Raw genomic sequence first — 25969 nt, 5'->3', positions numbered from 1 at the left:
CCAATCCATTCTAATGTTTTAGGACAGTTTACTTATGAAGAAGTAAAAGATCAGTTTTGCATATGAATTTAATGTAATTTCCAATCCATTCTAATGTTTTAGGACAGTTTACTTATGAAGAAGTAAAAGATCAGTTTTGCATATGAATTTAATGTAATTTCCAATCCATTCTAATGTTTAAGGACAGTTTACTTATGAAAAGTGAAAGATCAGTTTTGCATATGAATTTAATGTAATTTCCAATCCATTCTAATGTTTTAGGACAGTTTACTTATGAAGAAGTAAAAGATCAGTTTTGCATATGAATTTAATGTAATTTCCAATCCATTCTAATGTTTTAGGACAGTTTACTTATGAAGACGTAAAAGATCAGTTTTGAATATGAATTTAATGTAATTTCCAATCCATTCTAATGTTTTAGGACAGTTTACTTATGAAGAAGTAAAAGATCAGTTTTGCATATGATTTTAATGTAATTTCCAATCCATTCTAATGTTTTAGGACAGTTTACTTATGAAGAAGTAAAAGATCAGTTTTGCATATGAATTTAATGTAATTTCCAATCCATTCTAATGTTTTAGGACAGTTTACTTATGAAAAAGTAAAAGATCAGTTTTGCATATGAATTTAATGTAATTTCCAATCCATTCTAATGTTTTAGGACAGTTTACTTATGAAGAAGTAAAAGATCAGTTTTGCATATGAATTTAATGTAATTTCCAATCCATTCTAATGTTTTAGGACAGTTTACTTATGAAGAAGTAAAAGATCAGTTTTGCATATGAATTTAATGTAATTTCCAATCCATTCTAATGTTTTAGGACAGTTTACTTATGAAGACGTAAAAGATCAGTTTTGCATATGGATTTAATGTAATTTCCAATCCATTCTAATGTTTTAGGACAGTTTACTTATGAAGAAGTAAAAGATCAGTTTTGCATATGAATTTAATGTAATTTCCAATCCATTCTAATAATGTTTTAGGACAGTTTACTTATGAAGAAGTAAAAGATCAGTTTTGCATATGAGTTTAATGTAATTTCCAATCCATTCTAATGTTTTAGGACAGTTTACTTATGAAGAAGTAAAAGATCAGTTTTGCATATGAATTTAATGTAATTTCCAATCCATTCTAATTTTTTTTGGACAGTTTACTTATGAAGATGTAAAAGATCAGTTTTGCATATGAATTTAATGTAATTTCCAATCCATTCTAATGTTTTAGGACAGTTTACTTATGAAAAAGTAAAAGATCAGTTTTGCATATGAATTTAATGTAATTTCCAATCCATTCTAATGTTTTAGGACAGTTTACTTATGAAGAAGTAAAAGATCAGTTTTGCATATGAATTTAATGTAATTTCCAATCCATTCTAATGTTTTAGGACAGTTTACTTATGAAAAAGTAAAAGATCAGTTTTGCATATGAATTTAATGTAATTTCCAATCCATTCTAATGTTTTAGGACAGTTTACTTATGAAGAAGTAAAAGATCAGTTTTGCATATGAATTTAATGTAATTTCCAATCCATTCTAATGTTTTAGGACAGTTTACTTATGAAGAAGTAAAAGATCAGTTTTGCATATGAATTTAATGTAATTTCCAATCCATTCTAATGTTTTAGGACAGTTTACTTATGAAGACGTAAAAGATCAGTTTTGCATATGGATTTAATGTAATTTCCAATCCATTCTAATGTTTTAGGACAGTTTACTTATGAAGAAGTAAAAGATCAGTTTTGCATATGAATTTAATGTAATTTCCAATCCATTCTAATGTTTAAGGACAGTTAACTAATGAAAAGTGAAAGATCAGTTTTGCATATGAATTTAATGTAATTTCCAATCCATTCTAATGTTTTAGGACAGTTTACTTATGAAGAAGTAAAAGATCAGTTTTGCATATAAATTTAATGTAATTTCCAACCCATTCTAACGTTTTAGGACGGTTAACTAAGGAAGAAGTAAAGGATCAGTTTTTCATATGAATTTAATGTAATTTCCAATCCATTCTAATGTTTTAGGACAGTTAACTAATGAAGAAGTAAAAGATCAGTTTTGCATATGAATTTACTGTAATTTCCAATCCATTCTAATGTTTTAGGACAGTTAATTAAGGAAGAAGTAAAAGATCAGTTTTGCATATGAATTTAATGTAATTTCCAATCCATTCTAATGTTTTAGGACAGTTTACTTATGAAGAAGTAAAAGATCAGTTTTGCATATGAATTTAATGTAATTTCCAATCCATTCTAATGTTTTAGGACAGTTTACTTATGAAGAAGTAAAAGATCAGTTTTGCATATGAATTTAATGTAATTTCCAATCCATTCTAATGTTTAAGGACAACTAACTAATGAAGAAGTAAAAGATCAATTTTGCATATGAATTTAATGTAATTTCCAATCCATTCTAATGTTTTAGGACAGTTTACTTATGAAGAAGTAAAAGATCAGTTTTGCATATGAATTTAATGTAATTTCCAATCCATTCTAATGTTTTAGGACAGTTTACTTATGAAGAAGTAAAAGATCAGTTTTGCATATGAATTTAATGTAATTTCCAATCCATTCTAATGTTTTAGGACAGTTTACTTATGAAGAAGTAAAAGATCAGTTTTGAATATGAATTTAATGTAATTTCCAATCCATTCTAATGTTTAAGGACAGTTAACTAATGAAAAGTAAAAGATCAGTTTTGCATATGAATTTAATGTAATTTCCAATCCATTCTAATGTTTTAGGACAGTTAACTAATGAAAAGTCAAAGATCAGTTTGGCATATGAATTTAATGTAATTTCCAATCCATTCTAATGTTTTAGGACAGTTTACTTATGAAGAAGTCAAAGATCAGTTTTGCATATGAATTTAATGTAATTTCCAATCCATTCTAATGTTTTAGGACAGTTTACTTATGAAGAAGTAAAAGATCAGTTTTGCATATGAATTTAATGTAATTTCCAATCCATTCTAATGTTTTAGGACAGTTTACTTATGAAAAAGTAAAAGATCAGTTTTGCATATGAATTTAATGTAATTTCCAATCCATTCTAATGTTTTAGGACAGTTTACTTATGAAGAAATAAAAGATCAGTTTTGCATATGAATTTAATGTAATTTCCAATCCATTCTAATGTTTTAGGACAGTTTACTTATGAAGAAGTAAAAGATCAGTTTTGCATATGAATTTAATGTAATTTCCAATCCATTCTAATGTTTTAGGACAGTTTACTTATGAAGAAGTAAAAGATCAGTTTTGCATATGAATTTAATGTAATTTCCAATCCATTCTAATGTTTTAGGACAGTTTACTTATGAAGAAATAAAAGATCAGTTTTGCATATGAATTTAATGTAATTTCCAATCCATTCTAATGTTTTAGGACAGTTTACTTATGAAGAAGTAAAAGATCAGTTTTGCATATGAATTTAATGTAATTTCCAATCCATTCTAATGTTTTAGGACAGTTTACTTATGAAGAAGTAAAAGATCAGTTTTGCATATGAATTTAATGTAATTTCCAATCCATTCTAATGTTTTAGGACAGTTTACTTATGAAGAAGTAAAAGATCAGTTTTGCATATGAATTTAATGTAATTTCCAATCCATTCTAATGTTTTAGGACAGTTTACTTATGAAGAAGTAAAAGATCAGTTTTGCATATGAATTTAATGTAATTTCCAATCCATTCTAATGTTTTAGGACAGTTTACTTATGAAGAAGTAAAAGATCAGTTTTGCATATGAATTTAATGTAATTTCCAATCCATTCTAATGTTTAAGGACAGTTTACTTATGAAGAAGTAAAAGATCAGTTTTGCATATGAATTTAATGTAATTTCCAATCCATTCTAATGTTTTAGGACAGTTAACTAATGAAAAGTGAAAGCTCAGTTTTGCATATGAATTTAATGTAATTTCCAATCCATTCTAATGTTTTAGGACAGTTTACTTATGAAGAAGTAAAAGATCAGTTTTGCATATGAATTTAATGTAATTTCCAATCCATTCTAATGTTTTAGGACAGTTTACTTATGAAGAAGTAAAAGATCAGTTTTGCATATAAATTTAATGTAATTTCCAACCCATTCTAACGTTTTAGGACGGTTAACTAAGGAGAAGTAAAGGATCAGTTTTTCATATGAATTTAATGTAATTTCCAATCCATTCTAATGTTTTAGGACAGTTAACTAATGAAGAAGTAAAAGATCAGTTTTGCATATGAATTTACTGTAATTTCCAATCCATTCTAATGTTTTAGGACAGTTAATTAAGGAAGAAGTAAAAGATCAGTTTTGCATATGAATTTAATGTAATTTCCAATCCATTCTAATGTTTTAGGACAGTTTACTTATGAAGAAGTAAAAGATCAGTTTTGCATATGAATTTAATGTAATTTCCAATCCATTCTAATGTTTTAGGACAGTTTACTTATGAAGAAGTAAAAGATCAGTTTTGCATATGAATTTAATGTAATTTCCAATCCATTCTAATGTTTAAGGACAGCTAACTAATGAAAAGTGAAAGATCAATTTTGCATATGAATTTAATGTAATTTCCAATCCATTCTAATGTTTTAGGACAGTTTACTTATGAAGAAGTAAAAGATCAGTTTTGCATATGAATTTAATGTAATTTCCAATCCATTCTAATGTTTTAGGACAGTTTACTTATGAAGAAGTAAAAGATCAGTTTTGCATATGAATTTAATGTAATTTCCAATCCATTCTAATGTTTTAGGACAGTTTACTTATGAAGAAGTAAAAGATCAGTTTTGAATATGAATTTAATGTAATTTCCAATCCATTCTAATGTTTAAGGACAGTTAACTAATGAAAAGTAAAAGATCAGTTTTGCATATGATTTTAATGTAATTTCCAATCCATTCTAATGTTTTAGGACAGTTAACTAATGAAAAGTCAAAGATCAGTTTTGCATATGAATTTACTGTAATTTCCAATCCATTCTAATGTTTTAGGACAGTTAATTAAGGAAGAAGTAAAAGATCAGTTTTGCATATGAATTTAATGTAATTTCCAATCCATTCTAATGTTTTAGGACAGTTTACTTATGAAGAAGTAAAAGATCAGTTTTGCATATGAATTTACTGTAATTTCCAATCCATTCTAATGTTTTAGGACAGTTAATTAAGGAAGAAGTAAAAGATCAGTTTTGCATATGAATTTAATGTAATTTCCAATCCATTCTAATGTTTTAGGACAGTTTACTTATGAAGAAGTAAAAGATCAGTTTTGCATATGAATTTAATGTAATTTCCAATCCATTCTAATGTTTTAGGACAGTTTACTTATGAAGAAGTAAAAGATCAGTTTTGCATATGAATTTAATGTAATTTCCAATCCATTCTAATGTTTTAGGACAGTTTACTTATGAAGAAGTAAAAGATCAGTTTTGCATATGAATTTAATGTAATTTCCAATCCATTCTAATGTTTTAGGACAGTTTACTTATGAAAAAGTAAAAGATCAGTTTTGCATATGAATTTAATGTAATTTCCAATCCATTCTAATGTTTTAGGACAGTTTACTTATGAAGAAGTAAAAGATCAGTTTTGCATATGAATTTAATGTAATTTCCAATCCATTCTAATGTTTTAGGACAGTTTACTTATGAAGAAGTAAAAGATCAGTTTTGCATATGAATTTAATGTAATTTCCAATCCATTCTAATGTTTTAGGACAGTTAACTAATGAAAAGTGAAAGCTCAGTTTTGCATATGAATTTAATGTAATTTCCAATCCATTCTAATGTTTTAGGACAGTTTACTTATGAAGAAGTAAAAGATCAGTTTTGCATATGAATTTAATGTAATTTCCAATCCATTCTAATGTTTTAGGACAGTTTACTTATGAAGAAGTAAAAGATCAGTTTTGCATATAAATTTAATGTAATTTCCAACCCATTCTAACGTTTTAGGACGGTTAACTAAGGAGAAGTAAAGGATCAGTTTTTCATATGAATTTAATGTAATTTCCAATCCATTCTAATGTTTTAGGACAGTTAACTAATGAAGAAGTAAAAGATCAGTTTTGCATATGAATTTACTGTAATTTCCAATCCATTCTAATGTTTTAGGACAGTTAATTAAGGAAGAAGTAAAAGATCAGTTTTGCATATGAATTAAATGTAATTTCCAATCCATTCTAATGTTTTAGGACAGTTTACTTATGAAGAAGTAAAAGATCAGTTTTGCATATGAATTTAATGTAATTTCCAATCCATTCTAATGTTTTAGGACAGTTTACTTATGAAGAAGTAAAAGATCAGTTTTGCATATGAATTTAATGTAATTTCCAATCCATTCTAATGTTTAAGGACAGCTAACTAATGAAAAGTGAAAGATCAATTTTGCATATGAATTTAATGTAATTTCCAATCCATTCTAATGTTTTAGGACAGTTTACTTATGAAGAAGTAAAAGATCAGTTTTGCATATGAATTTAATGTAATTTCCAATCCATTCTAATGTTTTAGGACAGTTTACTTATGAAGAAGTAAAAGATCAGTTTTGCATATGAATTTAATGTAATTTCCAATCCATTCTAATGTTTTAGGACAGTTTACTTATGAAGAAGTAAAAGATCAGTTTTGAATATGAATTTAATGTAATTTCCAATCCATTCTAATGTTTAAGGACAGTTAACTAATGAAAAGTAAAAGATCAGTTTTGCATATGATTTTAATGTAATTTCCAATCCATTCTAATGTTTTAGGACAGTTAACTAATGAAAAGTCAAAGATCAGTTTTGCATATGAATTTACTGTAATTTCCAATCCATTCTAATGTTTTAGGACAGTTAATTAAGGAAGAAGTAAAAGATCAGTTTTGCATATGAATTTAATGTAATTTCCAATCCATTCTAATGTTTTAGGACAGTTTACTTATGAAGAAGTAAAAGATCAGTTTTGCATATGAATTTACTGTAATTTCCAATCCATTCTAATGTTTTAGGACAGTTAATTAAGGAAGAAGTAAAAGATCAGTTTTGCATATGAATTTAATGTAATTTCCAATCCATTCTAATGTTTTAGGACAGTTTACTTATGAAGAAGTAAAAGATCAGTTTTGCATATGAATTTAATGTAATTTCCAATCCATTCTAATGTTTTAGGACAGTTTACTTATGAAGAAGTAAAAGATCAGTTTTGCATATGAATTTAATGTAATTTCCAATCCATTCTAATGTTTTAGGACAGTTTACTTATGAAGAAGTAAAAGATCAGTTTTGCATATGAATTTAATGTAATTTCCAATCCATTCTAATGTTTTAGGACAGTTTACTTATGAAAAAGTAAAAGATCAGTTTTGCATATGAATTTAATGTAATTTCCAATCCATTCTAATGTTTTAGGACAGTTTACTTATGAAGAAGTAAAAGATCAGTTTTGCATATGAATTTAATGTAATTTCCAATCCATTCTAATGTTTTAGGACAGTTTACTTATGAAGAAGTAAAAGATCAGTTTTGCATATGAATTTAATGTAATTTCCAATCCATTCTAATGTTTTAGGACAGTTTACTTATGAAAAAGTAAAAGATCAGTTTTGCATATGAATTTAATGTAATTTCCAATCCATTCTAATGTTTTAGGACAGTTTACTTATGAAGAAATAAAAGATCAGTTTTGCATATGAATTTAATGTAATTTCCAATCCATTCTAATGTTTTAGGACAGTTTACTTATGAAGAAGTAAAAGATCAGTTTTGCATATGAATTTAATGTAATTTCCAATCCATTCTAATGTTTTAGGACAGTTTACTTATGAAGAAGTAAAAGATCAGTTTTGCATATGAATTTAATGTAATTTCCAATCCATTCTAATGTTTTAGGACAGTTTACTTATGAAGAAGTAAAAGATCAGTTTTGCATATGAATTTAATGTAATTTCCAATCCATTCTAATGTTTTAGGACAGTTTACTTATGAAGAAGTAAAAGATCAGTTTTGCATATGAATTTAATGTAATTTCCAATCCATTCTAATGTTTTAGGACAGTTTACTTATGAAGAAATAAAAGATCAGTTTTGCATATGAATTTAATGTAATTTCCAATCCATTCTAATGTTTTAGGACAGTTTACTTATGAAGAAGTAAAAGATCAGTTTTGCATATGAATTTAATGTAATTTCCAATCCATTCTAATGTTTTAGGACAGTTTACTTATGAAGAAGTAAAAGATCAGTTTTGCATATGAATTTAATGTAATTTCCAATCCATTCTAATGTTTTAGGACAGTTTACTTATGAAGAAGTAAAAGATCAGTTTTGCATATGAATTTAATGTAATTTCCAATCCATTCTAATGTTTTAGGACAGTTTACTTATGAAGAAGTAAAAGATCAGTTTTGCATATGAATTTAATGTAATTTCCAATCCATTCTAATGTTTTAGGACAGTTTACTTATGAAGAAGTAAAAGATCAGTTTTGCATATGAATTTAATGTAATTTCCAATCCATTCTAATGTTTTAGGACAGTTTACTTATGAAGAAGTAAAAGATCAGTTTTGCATATGAATTTAATGTAATTTCCAATCCATTCTAATGTTTTAGGACAGTTTACTTATGAAGAAGTAAAAGATCAGTTTTGCATATGAATTTAATGTAATTTCCAATCCATTCTAATGTTTTAGGACAGTTTACTTATGAAGAAGTAAAAGATCAGTTTTGTCATATGAATTTAATGTAATTTCCAATCCATTCTAATGTTTTAGGACAGTTTACTTATGAAGACGTAAAAGATCAGTTTTGCATATGGATTTAATGTAATTTCCAATCCATTCTAATGTTTTAGGACAGTTTACTTATGAAGAAGTAAAAGATCAGTTTTGCATATGAATTTAATGTAATTTCCAATCCATTCTAATGTTTTAGGACAGTTTACTTATGAAAAAGTAAAAGATCAGTTTTGCATATGAATTTAATGTAATTTCCAATCCATTCTAATGTTTTAGGACAGTTTACTTATGAAGAAGTAAAAGATCAGTTTTGCATATGAATTTAATGTAATTTCCAATCCATTCTAATGTTTTAGGACAGTTTACTTATGAAGACGTAAAAGATCAGTTTTGCATATGGATTTAATGTAATTTCCAATCCATTCTAATGTTTTAGGACAGTTTACTTATGAAGAAGTAAAAGATCAGTTTTGCATATGAATTTAATGTAATTTCCAATCCATTCTAATAATGTTTTAGGACAGTTTACTTATGAAGAAGTAAAAGATCAGTTTTGCATATGAATTTAATGTAATTTCCAATCCATTCTAATGTTTTAGGACAGTTTACTTATGAAGAAGTAAAAGATCAGTTTTGCATATGAATTTAATGTAATTTCCAATCCATTCTAATGTTTTAGGACAGTTTACTTATGAAGACGTAAAAGATTAGTTTTGCATATGAATTTAATGTAAATTCCAATCCATTCTAATGTTTTAGGACAGTTTACTTATGAAAAAGTAAAAGATCAGTTTTGCATATGAATTTAATGTAATTTCCAATCCATTCTAATGTTTTAGGACAGTTTACTTATGAAGAAGTAAAAGATCAGTTTTGCATATGAATTTAATGTAATTTCCAATCCATTCTAATGTTTTAGGACAGTTTACTTATGAAAAAGTAAAAGATCAGTTTTGCATATGAATTTAATGTAATTTCCAATCCATTCTAATGTTTTAGGACAGTTTACTTATGAAGAAGTAAAAGATCAGTTTTGCATATGAATTTAATGTAATTTCCAATCCATTCTAATGTTTTAGGACAGTTTACTTATGAAGAAGTAAAAGATCAGTTTTGCATATGAATTTAATGTAATTTCCAATCCATTCTAATGTTTTAGGACAGTTTACTTATGAAGAAGTAAAAGATCAGTTTTGCATATGGATTTAATGTAATTTCCAATCCATTCTAATGTTTTAGGACAGTTTACTTATGAAGAAGTAAAAGATCAGTTTTGCATATGAATTAAATGTAATTTCCAATCCATTCTAATGTTTAAGGACAGTTAACTAATGAAAAGTGAAAGATCAGTTTTGCATATGAATTTAATGTAATTTCCAATCCATTCTAATGTTTTAGGACAGTTTACTTATGAAGAAGTAAAAGATCAGTTTTGCATATAAATTTAATGTAATTTCCAACCCATTCTAACGTTTTAGGACGGTTAACTAAGGAAGAAGTAAAGGATCAGTTTTTCATATGAATTTAATGTAATTTCCAATCCATTCTAATGTTTTAGGACAGTTAACTAATGAAGAAGTAAAAGATCAGTTTTGCATATGAATTTACTGTAATTTCCAATCCATTCTAATGTTTTAGGACAGTTAATTAAGGAAGAAGTAAAAGATCAGTTTTGCATATGAATTTAATGTAATTTCCAATCCATTCTAATGTTTTAGGACAGTTTACTTATGAAGAAGTAAAAGATCAGTTTTCCATATGAATTTAATGTAATTTCCAATCCATTCTAATGTTTTAGGACAGTTTACTTATGAAGAAGTAAAAGATCAGTTTTGCATATGAATTTAATGTAATTTCCAATCCATTCTAATGTTTAAGGACAGCTAACTAATGAAAAGTGAAAGATCAATTTTGCATATGAATTTAATGTAATTTCCAATCCATTCTAATGTTTTAGGACAGTTTACTTATGAAGAAGTAAAAGATCAGTTTTGCATATGAATTTAATGTAATTTCCAATCCATTCTAATGTTTTAGGACAGTTTACTTATGAAGAAGTAAAAGATCAGTTTTGCATATGAATTTAATGTAATTTCCAATCCATTCTAATGTTTTAGGACAGTTTACTTATGAAGAAGTAAAAGATCAGTTTTGCATATGAATTTAATGTAATTTCCAATCCATTCTAATGTTTTAGGACAGTTTACTTATGAAGAAGTAAAAGATCAGTTTTGCATATGAATTTAATGTAATTTCCAATCCATTCTAATGTTTTAGGACAGTTTACTTATGAAGAAGTAAAAGATCAGTTTTGCATATGAATTTAATGTAATTTCCAATCCATTCTAATGTTTTAGGACGGTTTACTTATGAAGAAATAAAAGATCAGTTTTGCATATGAATTTAATGTAATTTCCAATCCATTCTAATGTTTTAGGACAGTTTACTTATGAAGAAGTAAAAGATCAGTTTTGCATATGAATTTAATGTAATTTCCAATCCATTCTAATGTTTTAGGACAGTTTACTTATGAAGAAGTAAAAGATCAGTTTTGCATATGAATTTAATGTAATTTCCAATCCATTCTAATGTTTTAGGACAGTTTACTTATGAAGAAGTAAAAGATCAGTTTTGAATATGAATTTAATGTAATTTCCAATCCATTCTAATGTTTAAGGACAGTTAACTAATGAAAAGTAAAAGATCAGTTTTGCATATGATTTTAATGTAATTTCCAATCCATTCTAATGTTTTAGGACAGTTAACTAATGAAAAGTCAAAGATCAGTTTTGCATATGAATTTACTGTAATTTCCAATCCATTCTAATGTTTTAGGACAGTTAATTAAGGAAGAAGTAAAAGATCAGTTTTGCATATGAATTTAATGTAATTTCCAATCCATTCTAATGTTTTAGGACAGTTTACTTATGAAGAAGTAAAAGATCAGTTTTGCATATGAATTTACTGTAATTTCCAATCCATTCTAATGTTTTAGGACAGTTAATTAAGGAAGAAGTAAAAGATCAGTTTTGCATATGAATTTAATGTAATTTCCAATCCATTCTAATGTTTTAGGACAGTTTACTTATGAAGAAGTAAAAGATCAGTTTTGCATATGAATTTAATGTAATTTCCAATCCATTCTAATGTTTTAGGACAGTTTACTTATGAAGAAGTAAAAGATCAGTTTTGCATATGAATTTAATGTAATTTCCAATCCATTCTAATGTTTTAGGACAGTTTACTTATGAAGAAGTAAAAGATCAGTTTTGCATATGAATTTAATGTAATTTCCAATCCATTCTAATGTTTTAGGACAGTTTACTTATGAAAAAGTAAAAGATCAGTTTTGCATATGAATTTAATGTAATTTCCAATCCATTCTAATGTTTTAGGACAGTTTACTTATGAAGAAGTAAAAGATCAGTTTTGCATATGAATTTAATGTAATTTCCAATCCATTCTAATGTTTTAGGACAGTTTACTTATGAAGAAGTAAAAGATCAGTTTTGCATATGAATTTAATGTAATTTCCAATCCATTCTAATGTTTTAGGACAGTTTACTTATGAAAAAGTAAAAGATCAGTTTTGCATATGAATTTAATGTAATTTCCAATCCATTCTAATGTTTTAGGACAGTTTACTTATGAAGAAATAAAAGATCAGTTTTGCATATGAATTTAATGTAATTTCCAATCCATTCTAATGTTTTAGGACAGTTTACTTATGAAGAAGTAAAAGATCAGTTTTGCATATGAATTTAATGTAATTTCCAATCCATTCTAATGTTTTAGGACAGTTTACTTATGAAGAAGTAAAAGATCAGTTTTGCATATGAATTTAATGTAATTTCCAATCCATTCTAATGTTTTAGGACAGTTTACTTATGAAGAAGTAAAAGATCAGTTTTGCATATGAATTTAATGTAATTTCCAATCCATTCTAATGTTTTAGGACAGTTTACTTATGAAGAAGTAAAAGATCAGTTTTGCATATGAATTTAATGTAATTTCCAATCCATTCTAATGTTTTAGGACAGTTTACTTATGAAGAAATAAAAGATCAGTTTTGCATATGAATTTAATGTAATTTCCAATCCATTCTAATGTTTTAGGACAGTTTACTTATGAAGAAGTAAAAGATCAGTTTTGCATATGAATTTAATGTAATTTCCAATCCATTCTAATGTTTTAGGACAGTTTACTTATGAAGAAGTAAAAGATCAGTTTTGCATATGAATTTAATGTAATTTCCAATCCATTCTAATGTTTTAGGACAGTTTACTTATGAAGAAGTAAAAGATCAGTTTTGCATATGAATTTAATGTAATTTCCAATCCATTCTAATGTTTTAGGACAGTTTACTTATGAAGAAGTAAAAGATCAGTTTTGCATATGAATTTAATGTAATTTCCAATCCATTCTAATGTTTTAGGACAGTTTACTTATGAAGAAGTAAAAGATCAGTTTTGCATATGAATTTAATGTAATTTCCAATCCATTCTAATGTTTTAGGACAGTTTACTTATGAAGAAGTAAAAGATCAGTTTTGCATATGAATTTAATGTAATTTCCAATCCATTCTAATGTTTTAGGACAGTTTACTTATGAAGAAGTAAAAGATCAGTTTTGCATATGAATTTAATGTAATTTCCAATCCATTCTAATGTTTTAGGACAGTTTACTTATGAAGAAGTAAAAGATCAGTTTTGTCATATGAATTTAATGTAATTTCCAATCCATTCTAATGTTTTAGGACAGTTTACTTATGAAGACGTAAAAGATCAGTTTTGCATATGGATTTAATGTAATTTCCAATCCATTCTAATGTTTTAGGACAGTTTACTTATGAAGAAGTAAAAGATCAGTTTTGCATATGAATTTAATGTAATTTCCAATCCATTCTAATGTTTTAGGACAGTTTACTTATGAAAAAGTAAAAGATCAGTTTTGCATATGAATTTAATGTAATTTCCAATCCATTCTAATGTTTTAGGACAGTTTACTTATGAAGAAGTAAAAGATCAGTTTTGCATATGAATTTAATGTAATTTCCAATCCATTCTAATGTTTTAGGACAGTTTACTTATGAAGACGTAAAAGATCAGTTTTGCATATGGATTTAATGTAATTTCCAATCCATTCTAATGTTTTAGGACAGTTTACTTATGAAGAAGTAAAAGATCAGTTTTGCATATGAATTTAATGTAATTTCCAATCCATTCTAATAATGTTTTAGGACAGTTTACTTATGAAGAAGTAAAAGATCAGTTTTGCATATGAATTTAATGTAATTTCCAATCCATTCTAATGTTTTAGGACAGTTTACTTATGAAGAAGTAAAAGATCAGTTTTGCATATGAATTTAATGTAATTTCCAATCCATTCTAATGTTTTAGGACAGTTTACTTATGAAGACGTAAAAGATTAGTTTTGCATATGAATTTAATGTAAATTCCAATCCATTCTAATGTTTTAGGACAGTTTACTTATGAAAAAGTAAAAGATCAGTTTTGCATATGAATTTAATGTAATTTCCAATCCATTCTAATGTTTTAGGACAGTTTACTTATGAAGAAGTAAAAGATCAGTTTTGCATATGAATTTAATGTAATTTCCAATCCATTCTAATGTTTTAGGACAGTTTACTTATGAAAAAGTAAAAGATCAGTTTTGCATATGAATTTAATGTAATTTCCAATCCATTCTAATGTTTTAGGACAGTTTACTTATGAAGAAGTAAAAGATCAGTTTTGCATATGAATTTAATGTAATTTCCAATCCATTCTAATGTTTTAGGACAGTTTACTTATGAAGAAGTAAAAGATCAGTTTTGCATATGAATTTAATGTAATTTCCAATCCATTCTAATGTTTTAGGACAGTTTACTTATGAAGAAGTAAAAGATCAGTTTTGCATATGGATTTAATGTAATTTCCAATCCATTCTAATGTTTTAGGACAGTTTACTTATGAAGAAGTAAAAGATCAGTTTTGCATATGAATTAAATGTAATTTCCAATCCATTCTAATGTTTAAGGACAGTTAACTAATGAAAAGTGAAAGATCAGTTTTGCATATGAATTTAATGTAATTTCCAATCCATTCTAATGTTTTAGGACAGTTTACTTATGAAGAAGTAAAAGATCAGTTTTGCATATAAATTTAATGTAATTTCCAACCCATTCTAACGTTTTAGGACGGTTAACTAAGGAAGAAGTAAAGGATCAGTTTTTCATATGAATTTAATGTAATTTCCAATCCATTCTAATGTTTTAGGACAGTTAACTAATGAAGAAGTAAAAGATCAGTTTTGCATATGAATTTACTGTAATTTCCAATCCATTCTAATGTTTTAGGACAGTTAATTAAGGAAGAAGTAAAAGATCAGTTTTGCATATGAATTTAATGTAATTTCCAATCCATTCTAATGTTTTAGGACAGTTTACTTATGAAGAAGTAAAAGATCAGTTTTGCATATGAATTTAATGTAATTTCCAATCCATTCTAATGTTTTAGGACAGTTTACTTATGAAGAAGTAAAAGATCAGTTTTGCATATGAATTTAATGTAATTTCCAATCCATTCTAATGTTTAAGGACAGCTAACTAATGAAAAGTGAAAGATCAATTTTGCATATGAATTTAATGTAATTTCCAATCCATTCTAATGTTTTAGGACAGTTTACTTATGAAGAAGTAAAAGATCAGTTTTGCATATGAATTTAATGTAATTTCCAATCCATTCTAATGTTTTAGGACAGTTTACTTATGAAGAAGTAAAAGATCAGTTTTGCATATGAATTTAATGTAATTTCCAATCCATTCTAATGTTTTAGGACAGTTTACTTATGAAGAAGTAAAAGATCAGTTTTGCATATGAATTTAATGTAATTTCCAATCCATTCTAATGTTTTAGGACAGTTTACTTATGAAGAAGTAAAAGATCAGTTTTGCATATGAATTTAATGTAATTTCCAATCCATTCTAATGTTTTAGGACAGTTTACTTATGAAGAAGTAAAAGATCAGTTTTGCATATGAATTTAATGTAATTTCCAATCCATTCTAATGTTTTAGGACGGTTTACTTATGAAGAAATAAAAGATCAGTTTTGCATATGAATTTAATGTAATTTCCAATCCATTCTAATGTTTTAGGACAGTTTACTTATAAAGAAGTAAAAGATCAGTTTTGCATATGAATTTAATGTAATTTCCAATCCATTCTAATGTTTTAGGACAGTTTACTTATGAAGAAGTAAAAGATCAGTTTTGCATATGAATTTAATGTAATTTCCAATCCATTCTAATGTTTTAGGACAGTTTACTTATGAAGAAGTAAAAGATCAGTTTTGCATATGAATTTAATGTAATTTCCAATCCATTCTAATGTTTTAGGACAGTTTACTTATGAAGAAGTAAAAGATCAGTTTTGCATATGAATTTAATGTAATTTCCAATCCATTCTAATGTTTTAGGACAGTTTACTTATGAAGAAGTAAAAGATCAGTTTTGCATATGAATTTAATGTAATTTCCAATCCATTCTAATGTTTTAGGACAGTTTACTTATGAAGAAGTAAAAGATCAGTTTTGCATATGAATTTAATGTAATTTCCAATCCATTCTAATGTTTTAGGACAGTTTACTTATGAAGAAGTAAAAGATCAGTTTTGCATATGAATTTAATGTAATTTCCAATCCATTCTAATGTTTTAGGACAGTTTACTTATGAAGAAGTAAAAGATCAGTTTTGTCATATGAATTTAATGTAATTTCCAATCCATTCTAATGTTTTAGGACAGTTTACTTATGAAGACGTAAAAGATCAGTTTTGCATATGGATTTAATGTAATTTCCAATCCATTCTAATGTTTTAGGACAGTTTACTTATGAAGAAGTAAAAGATCAGTTTTGCATATGAATTTAATGTAATTTCCAATCCATTCTAATGTTTTAGGACAGTTTACTTATGAAGAAGTAAAAGATCAGTTTTGCATATGAATTTAATGTAATTTCCAATCCATTCTAATGTTTTAGGACAGTTTACTTATGAAGACGTAAAAGATCAGTTTTGCATATGGATTTAATGTAATTTCCAATCCATTCTAATGTTTTAGGACAGTTTACTTATGAAGAAGTAAAAGATCAGTTTTGCATATGAATTTAATGTAATTTCCAATCCATTCTAATGTTGTACGACAGTTAACTAATGAAGAATCAAAAGATCAGTTTTGCATATGAATTTATATGTAATGTTCAATCCATTCTAATGTTTTAGGGCAGTTAACTAATGAAGAAGTAAAAGATCAGTGTTGCATATGAATTTAATGGAATTTCCAATCCATTCTAATGTTTTAGGCCAGTTAACTAATAAAAAAGTAAAAGATCAGTTTTGCATATGAATTTAATGTAATTTCCAATCCATTCTAATGTTTTAGGACAGTTTACTTATGAAGAAATAAAAGATCAGTTTTGCATATGAATTTAATGTAATTTCCAATCCATTCTAATGTTTTAGGACAGTTTACTTATGAAGAAGTAAAAGATCAGTTTTGCATATGAGTTTAATGTAATTTCCAATCCATTCTAATGTTTTAGGACAGTTTACTTATGAAGAAGTAAAAGATCAGTTTTGCATATGAATTTAATGTAATTTCCAATCCATTCTAATGTTTTAGGACAGTTTACTTATGAAGAAGTAAAAGATCAGTTTTGCATATGAATTTAATGTAATTTCCAATCCATTCTAATGTTTTAGGACAGTTTACTTATGAAGAAATAAAAGATCAGTTTTGCATATGAATTTAATGTAATTTCCAATCCATTCTAATGTTTTAGGACAGTTTACTTATGAAGAAGTAAAAGATCAGTTTTGCATATGAATTTAATGTAATTTCCAATCCATTCTAATGTTTTAGGACAGTTTACTTATGAAAAAGTAAAAGATCAGTTTTGCATATGAATTTAATGTAATTTCCAATCCATTCTAATGTTTTAGGACAGTTTACTTATGAAGAAGTAAAAGATCAGTTTTGCATATGAATTTAATGTAATTTCCAATCCATTCTAATGTTTTAGGACAGTTTACTTATGAAGAAGTAAAAGATCAGTTTTGCATATGAATTTAATGTAATTTCCAATCCATTCTAATGTTTTAGGACAGTTTACTTATGAAGAAGTAAAAGATCAGTTTTGCATATGAATTTAATGTAATTTCCAATCCATTCTAATGTTTTAGGACAGTTTACTTATGAAGAAGTAAAAGATCAGTTTTGCATATGAATTTAATGTAATTTCCAATCCATTCTAATGTTTTAGGACAGTTTACTTATGAAGAAGTAAAAGATCAGTTTTGCATATGAATTTAATGTAATTTCCAATCCATTCTAATGTTTTAGGACAGTTTACTTATGAAGAAATAAAAGATCAGTTTTGCATATGAATTTAATGTAATTTCCAATCCATTCTAATGTTTTAGGACAGTTTACTTATGAAGAAGTAAAAGATCAGTTTTGCATATGAATTTAATGTAATTTCCAATCCATTCTAATGTTTTAGGACAGTTTACTTATGAAGAAGTAAAAGATCAGTTTTGCATATGAATTTAATGTAATTTCCAATCCATTCTAATGTTTTAGGACAGTTTACTTATGAAGAAGTAAAAGATCAGTTTTGCATATGAATTTAATGTAATTTCCAATCCATTCTAATGTTTTAGGACAGTTTACTTATGAAGAAGTAAAAGATCAGTTTTGCATATGAATTTACTGTAATTTCCAATCCATTCTAATGTTTTAGGACAGTTAATTAAGGAAGAAGTAAAAGATCAGTTTTGCATATGAATTTAATGTAATTTCCAATCCATTCTAATGTTTTAGGACAGTTTACTTATGAAGAAGTAAAAGATCAGTTTTGCATATGAATTTAATGTAATTTCCAATCCATTCTAATGTTTTAGGACAGTTTACTTATGAAGAAGTAAAAGATCAGTTTTGCATATGAATTTAATGTAATTTCCAATCCATTCTAATGTTTTAGGACAGTTTACTTATGAAGAAGTAAAAGATCAGTTTTGCATATGAATTTAATGTAATTTCCAATCCATTCTAATGTTTTAGGACAGTTTACTTATGAAGAAGTAAAAGATCAGTTTTGCATATGAATTTAATGTAATTTCCAATCCATTCTAATGTTTTAGGACAGTTTACTTATGAAGAAGTAAAAGATCAGTTTTGCATATGAATTTAATGTAATTTCCAATCCATTCTAATGTTTTAGGACAGTTTACTTATGAAGAAGTAAAAGATCAGTTTTGCATATGAATTTAATGTAATTTCCAATCCATTCTAATGTTTTAGGACAGTTTACTTATGAAGAAGTAAAAGATCAGTTTTGCATATGAATTTAATGTAATTTCCAATCCATTCTAATGTTTTAGGACAGTTTACTTATGAAGAAGTAAAAGATCAGTTTTGCATATGGATTTAATGTAATTTCCAATCCATTCTAATGTTTTAGGACAGTTTACTTATGAAGACGTAAAAGATCAGTTTTGCATATGGATTTAATGTAATTTCCAATCCATTCTAATGTTTTAGGACAGTTTACTTATGAAGAAGTAAAAGATCAGTTTTGCATATGAATTTAATGTAATTTCCAATCCATTCTAATGTTTTAGGACAGTTTACTTATGAAGAAGTAAAAGATCAGTTTTGCATATGAATTTAATGTAATTTCCAATCCATTCTAATGTTTTAGGACAGTTTACTTATGAAGACGTAAAAGATCAGTTTTGCATATGGATTTAATGTAATTTCCAATCCATTCTAATGTTTTAGGACAGTTTACTTATGAAGAAGTAAAAGATCAGTTTTGCATATGAATTTAATGTAATTTCCAATCCATTCTAATGTTTTAGGACAGTTTACTTATGAAGAAGTAAAAGATCAGTTTTGCATATGAATTTAATGTAATTTCCAATCCATTCTAATGTTTTAGGACAGTTTACTTATGAAGACGTAAAAGATCAGTTTTGCATATGGATTTAATGTAATTTCCAATCCATTCTAATGTTTTAGGACAGTTTACTTATGAAGAAGTAAAAGATCAGTTTTGCATATGAATTTAATGTAATTTCCAATCCATTCTAATGTTTTAGGGCAGTTAACTAATGAAGAAGTAAAAGATCAGTGTTGCATATGAATTTAATGTAATTTCCAATCCATTCTAATGTTTTAGGGCAGTTAACTAATAAAAAAGTAAAAGATCAGTTTTGCATATGAATTTAATGTAATTTCCAATCCATTCTAATGTTTTAGGGCAGTTAACTATAAAGAAGTAAAAGATCAGTTTTGCATATGAATTTAATGTAATTTCCAATCCGTTCTAATGTTTTAGGACAGTTAACTAATGAAGAATCAAAAGATCAGTTTTGCATATGAATTTAATGTAATTTCAAATTTATTCTACTGGTTTAGGGCAGTTTACTAATGAAGAAGTAAAAGATCAGTTTTGCATATGAATTTAATGTAATTTCCAATCCGTTCTAATGTTTTAGGACAGTTAACTAATGAAGAATCAAAAGATCAGTTTTGCATATGAATTTAATGTAATTTCCAATCTATTCTAATGTTTTAGGGCAGTTAACTAAGGAAGAAGTAAAAGATCAGTTTTGCATATGAATTTAATGTAATTTCCAATCTATTCTAATGTTTTAGGGCAGTTAACTAATTAAGAAGTCAAAGATCAGTTTTGCATATGAATTTATGTAATTTCCAATCCATTCTAATGTTTTAGGGCAGTTAACTAATTTTTTTTTTTTTTTTTAGGGCAGTTGACTATTGTTTTGTTTTTTTTGTTTTTTTTTGTTTTTGTTTTTTTGTAATGGAGTGTAGATAATACAGTGGATCTGTTATCGGCAGTTCCAGTAAGTCTCGCTTCTCCTATTTTGTCATTCAGCCCTCATTCAATAAGTTATTTTTCTTATAAAGGGTGAAGAAAAAGCTGCTTAAAGGTCGGTAGTACTTGGTGACCAGTAGTCTGAGATGTCGGAAATTTTTCTGTCTCTGTCTGTCCTTGTGGCCATGTCACTAGTAAGGGTGCTGGAGGTAAACGTTTTGTCTGGGCTGACGTTATCCGCCTGATAGTCAGGGACCCGACCCTTGGATTAACCACTAAGGAGGCTGTCCTATCAGCAGGCGCAAAGTACTGGGACTGCTGTATTGCCATTTGGTGAGTGGATCTGGATCATGCAGTAGTCTCTGGTGGGCCTCTCGATGCCATACTAGTGGGTAATTGTTATGGCTTTACCTTTTCGTGTGCTACAAAAAAAAATTTTCCTGTCTTTTTCTCTCTTACTTTCCCTCTCTGTACTGCTCTAACCAAATATGCCGACCTATTCCACAAATCCCAATACCTCAACATGAAATATCTCCAGAATAAAAACTCGATTAAACCTAGAAACCCATCTTCCAACGTAGACCCCTACTACCAGGTCTCCTTCTCCAACATCAGGGGTCTACGTTCCAACCTTCCAGAGGTTGAAACCCAATTACAGGAGACGAAACCGGACATATTATTTCTAAGTGAAACTGGAATAGGGCTGACCACTTCCCTAGATGAGTTCATTATTAACGGATACTCAAATTTAACAGCTAAATCTGACCCCCAAGATCGCCTTGGGCATGGAATATGTGCCTACATTAAGGGATATCTCTAGAGAAGGTCCTAATTTACCCTATATGTGCTTCAGGGTTGCACTTGTTAACACCACTGCATTTATATTTGCCCTCTATAGGCCCCACAACAGCGGAGTTACTATCTTTAAGAGCATATCTGAGAAAATAGACCACATACTGTCTTCACATCCCGCGGCTAACATCCACATCTGTGGTGACTTCAACGTCCATAATGTGGAATGGCTGACCCATTCAAATAAGACAGATGATGAGGGGAGGTTTTGTCATGATTTTGCCATTGCCTATGACCTCACTCAGATTGTTCGCGAACCCACCCGTGTGCCCGATACACTCGGTCAATATGCAAGCCTCTTAGACCTTTTTCTCTGAACTTCCCCTGAGCTATGTTCATGTTCCGTTCATTCTCCTCTAGGATCCTCCGACCACTCCGTCGTATCAGTTAAGATAAAAACGAAATGTAAGAAGCCCCCAGACGTACCCCTCCACCGTACTGTATACCGATACTCTATGGCTGACTGGGATAGCTTCCGTACATTCATATCTGATTTACCTCTGCACTCCATGTTTAAAAAGGAAGTGTCCTCTATAGTATCAGATCTGACTGAATGGTTAATTGTAGGCATAGACCAATTCATACCATCTAAAAAATTCCAACAAAAACCTAACAGCCAGCCATGGTTCTCCCCATAATATGCTAGTGCTATCATGCACAGAAATCACTTTTTCCATAACTACCAACGTAATAGATGCACTGAGACTAAAGCTGCTTTCAGGTCTGCCAGCAACCACTGTAAAAGAGTAATAAAAAATGCAAGAGAGCTATATGCCCAGTCTGTTAAATCCAAGGTAGCTGATCAGCGGCTTGGATCCCACCAATTTTGGCAAATAACAAATAGGATCCTGAACAGAAGTGTGTGTTCTATCTCAACCATTATCAATGGACCAGAGGTCATCTCGTCAGCATCAGACAAGGCGAAACTATTTGCAAAGAACTTTGCAGCTAATTCTCCCCTATGCGACGAAGGCCATCAACTCCCCATATTTCCTTGTAGATCACAGAACACGCTAGGTAACATACAAATATCCGTGCATGAGGTCGCCAAGCTAATAAAGAACCTAGATTCCAGTAAAGCAACTGGCCCTGATGGCATCCCAATTATAGTGTTAAAAAAGCTTCAACCAGAACTTGCTCCCATACTTACGAAACTATTTAAGCGCTTCCTTAAGGAGAAGTGCTTTCCGACTCCCTGAAAGACCTCATCAGTTTGCCCTGTATTTAAGAATTCAGGTGATAAGTCATCTCCCTCTCAGTACAGACCAATAAGTCTCCTGTGTGTTATGAGTAAGTTGCTGGAATCCATATTAAATAGAGAAATAGTCAACCACCTCAGCAGGAATAACCTTCTTAGTGACACACAATATGGTTTCCGCTCTGCAAGATCTACCGCAGATGTGCTGACGGTTATATCCCACAGGATTAGTGAATCTCTTGACAAAGGCTTCCTTTCTAGGGCAATTGCTCTTGACATATCAAAGGCCTTCGACAAGGTATGGCATAAGGGTCTACTTCACAAGATTTCCAGCTACGGTATAACTGGAAATGTTTTCTCAATCATTAAATCATTTCTCTCCGATAGGCTCATAAGAGTAGTGGTAGATGGACAAAAATCGGAGGCCTGCAATATAAATGCTGGAGTCCCTCAGGGGTCAATCCTGGGCCCAACTCTCTTCCTGATCTACATCAATGACCTCCCTAAACACATACTTAAATCATTCGTTGACATCTATGCTGATGAAACGACCATCTACAGCAACACATCAAAGGCTGTAAATGACAAAGCTCTTTCTGATTCTCTCTCCTCTGATCTCGAGCACGTGGTTCAGTGGGGGAAGATGTGGCTGGTTTCCTTTAATGCATCCAAAACCAAACTCCTATCCTTGCATCATCAACGCTCTGATCCCCAGCTGGCATCAATTGTGATGGATGGCTCTCGTCTGGGTGAGGCTCAGTGTTTTGACCTTTACTCCTGATCTTAAATGGAACACGTACATCAAGTCTGTTGCCAAGGTCGCTGGAAAGATGGTGAGATCCTTCTACCGCTCCAGAAGATATCTCACTACTGATGCAATTCTCTATCTATATAAAAGCCAAGTACGTCCAAGGATGGAATACTGTTGCCATATCTGGGCAGGAGCTGCTAAAAACAGCCTATCCTGCCTTGACAGAGTACAAAATAGACTTTGTGGTTTAGTGGGGGATGCCCTCTTCTCTACCCTGCAACCTCTCTCCCACAGAAGAGACGTTGCGAGCCTGTCCTTGTTTTATCGTTATTTCCATGGTAGATGCTCGTCTGAACTCCAATCTCTGGTCCCCTCTCGCCAATCTTTAAAGAAAAACACCCGTCTAGCTGAATCCACTGTGAAAAATTTCCCCCACGCTATATCTGTACCTAAATCAAAACGTGGATTCCATGAACAAAGCTTCTTTCTTAGAACTGCACGCCTGTGGAACTCTGTTCCATCTGCCTGCTTCCCTCCGGACTACAACTTGGATGTGTTCAAGTCCAATGTTAACAAATTCCTAATGAACCGCCCCCTTAAGTAAACACTTCAGAAAATTTCCACACTAACGTAATGTACTTGCAGTAACCCTTATCCCTGAGTGGCTTCTGGGCCTTGATAAGTGGTGATCACTGTGTAAAAAAAATTAGAAAAATTTTAAAAAAAGTTAAAGATCAGTTTTGCATATGAATTTAATGTAATTTCCAATCCATTCTAATGTTTTAGGACAGTTAACTAATGAAGAATCAAAAGATCAGTTTTGCATATGAATTTAATGTAATTTCTAATCCATTCTAATGTTTTAAACTAATGAAGAAGTAAAAGATCAGTTTTTCATATGAATTTAATGTACTTTCCAATCCATTCTAATGTTTTAGGGCAGTTAACTAATAAAAAAGTGAAAGATCAGTTTTGCATATGAATTGAATGTAATTTCCAATCCATTCTAAGGTTTTAGGGCAGTTAACTAATGAAAAAGTGAAAGATCAGTTTTGCATATGAATTTAATGTAATTTCCAATTCATTCTAATGTTTTAGGGCAGTTAACTAATGAAAAAGTGAAAGATCAGTTTTACATATGAATTGAATGTAATTTCCGATTCATTCTAATGTCTTAGGGCATTTAACTAATGAAAAGTGAAAGATCAGTTTTGCATATGAATTTAATGTAATTTCCAATCCATTCTAACGTTTTAGGGCAGTTAACTAATGAAAAAGTGAAAGATCAGTTTTGCATATGAATTTAATGTAATTTCCAATCCATTTTAATGTTTTAGGGCAGTTAACTATGAATTTTGTGCACTTTGCTGATGATTTTGTTAAGGTTATTACATGTGGTTTTATAGTGTGTTTGTTTGAAGGAGAGCTTTCTATTTTTACTGTAAAGGAGATTTGTTTGTGTGTGATGCAAGGTCATTCAAATTTAGGATTAGTTGCAGGGTTAAGGAAGTTTTTTTAGGGGTTAGCTTGCCATTTGAATTTAAGGTTAGTGGTAGCTAATGCTTTTTTGAGGGGAGGGGTATAGTACTGCTCAAACCTAATTTAATGGTAGAGTAAGTAATGTTTTTTTAACTAACTTTTCAGCACTCACCCCCACTAAAGTTTTTTGGTAACTAGCCTAAAAAACTAGGGATGGATCATTTTATATTATAGTTCAGACATGCAGAGGATTGGAAACAAGTTTGGAAATTGGTGAAATTTATATGCCACTCGCATCCCTACACCATATTTGCAATCATGTGTTTCTTTCTGCTGCATAACCAAATAGATAAAAAATATCAAGACAGTGTTTTTAAGTTATGATTATTGTGATTATATCTTTTGTCATGTAGGAATATTGTGAATTGGTGGTTTCTTCATAGAGACACATTTTTTTTAAAATTTAAATGGAAGCCACTTAAATTTTCTCCAAAATCTGTTCCCAACATTTGCCCAAAAATCAACTTTTAATGCAATGTCTAATCTTCTAAAGAAGTTTTTGATCAACTCGCTATTTCCGAAATAGTTGTGCTAAGTTCAAGTTTGATCAGATGTCTTGTTTATTAATGCAATATAACTTTTCTCCAACCATATCTAACATAATGGATTATGTGAATATATGAATCATTTCTGATGAATATTGTTTCAGCATTAAACCCACAAACAGATTTATCATAAAACAAGCTGATTAAATACCCCCTTATCCTTCTCTGTTCTAATCTGCTTCAGTTCAGTAGAAACCCACTTCTGTTTTGTTTTAAGGGTGTAATTTTATTAAAAGTTTTACCCCTCCTCATGCTTGGTTTCAGAGTTACTGTAATAAATGCTTTAATTTAGAAAATATTTGTTCTGATTTTGCTGTTTTCATCAAAATTACCCTAAATATTTAAATGACTAAAGAGAAATATTTTTATACTGAAAAGCAAAACAAAAATGAGATTGTTTCCATGATGATGTAAGACAGTAAATTTCTTTAGGATTTTCTTTTGACATTTCTATAAAATTGTTTTGCTATTAAAGATTTTACTGTTTG

General features: G+C 28.9%; 1 protein-coding gene across 5 annotated transcripts in view; it reads left to right on the top strand.

Moving 5' to 3' along the window:
- Window positions 1-25969, top strand: part of LOC145260560 (ataxin-3-like) — a 231505-nt gene that overhangs the window by 133412 nt on the left and 72124 nt on the right. The window lies entirely within an intron of this gene.

Source organism: Euprymna scolopes, chromosome 36 (genome assembly GCF_053919585.1).
Source record: "Euprymna scolopes isolate OS-2025 chromosome 36, ASM5391958v1, whole genome shotgun sequence".
In the NCBI taxonomy this organism is placed as follows: domain Eukaryota; kingdom Metazoa; phylum Mollusca; class Cephalopoda; order Sepiida; family Sepiolidae; genus Euprymna; species Euprymna scolopes.
This window is presented reverse-complemented; position numbering and strand designations above follow the sequence as displayed.